The sequence below is a fragment of the Pteropus vampyrus genome, unplaced genomic scaffold (genome assembly GCF_000151845.1).
Source record: "Pteropus vampyrus isolate Shadow unplaced genomic scaffold, Pvam_2.0 Scaffold429, whole genome shotgun sequence".
NCBI lineage: Eukaryota > Metazoa > Chordata > Mammalia > Chiroptera > Pteropodidae > Pteropus > Pteropus vampyrus.
The window spans coordinates 58,209-59,048 of record NW_011889210.1 but is presented as its reverse complement, the minus strand read 5'-3'; the positions used below and the strand labels follow the sequence as shown (position 1 = coordinate 59,048).

At 34.6% G+C, this 840-nt stretch overlaps 1 protein-coding gene across 2 annotated transcripts in view; it reads left to right on the top strand.

Moving 5' to 3' along the window:
* LOC111732127 overlaps window positions 1–840 on the top strand; it is a 57,333-nt gene that overhangs the window by 790 nt on the left and 55,703 nt on the right. The window lies entirely within an intron of this gene.

Genomic DNA, 840 nt, shown 5'->3' with positions numbered 1-840 from the left:
TGAGTCTTGTATTTTTATCCTCTCGGAAAGTATCTATATTTTAACTGCTGTCTTTAAACTGTTCACATTTAAAGTGATTATCGATAGAGTTGGATCAATATCTTCCATGTTTATAATTGTTTTCTATTTATTATATCTATTCTTTATTTTTCCCCTCTCTTTTGCTGATCTCCCTGGTTCTGAGTATTATATATTATTTCATTTTATTTATTCTATTAGCATATTATATTTCTTTTCAACATTTCTAGCAGTTGCCCTGGAATTTGCAATATACATATTTAAGCTAAATAAAATCTGTTTCCAAATAATACTGTGCCATTTGACATGTAATAGCGGTATCTTATGACAGAGTATTCCCGATTCTTCTCCTCCTTCTCTGATGATATTGCTGTCATCCATTTCCATTATAGTCACCCAGTAGTTACGATTATTCCTTTCAGCAATTTTCTTTTAGATCAATTAAGAACAAGAAAAATAAAGTATTTTATTTTACTTTCCTATATCCCTTCTCTAATTCTCTCCCTGCGTTTATGTCGATCTGAGTTTCTGACATATAATTTTCCTTCTCTCTGACAAATTTTTAACATTTTTTGCAGGGCAGAATAACCGGTGGCACATTCTCTCAATTGTTGCTAATCTGAGAAAGTGTTTATTTCTCTTTCGTTTTGGAGGATAGTTTTGCTGGAAATCGAATTTTAGGTTGGTGGTGTTTCTCTTTCGACACTGTGAAAGTTTCACTTCACTCTCTGCTTCTGTGGTTTTCGAAGGGTTATCAGAACCGACGCTCATTCTCATTGCTCTGCAGGTGCAGTGACTGCTACTCCCTCCCCCTCCCCCCGC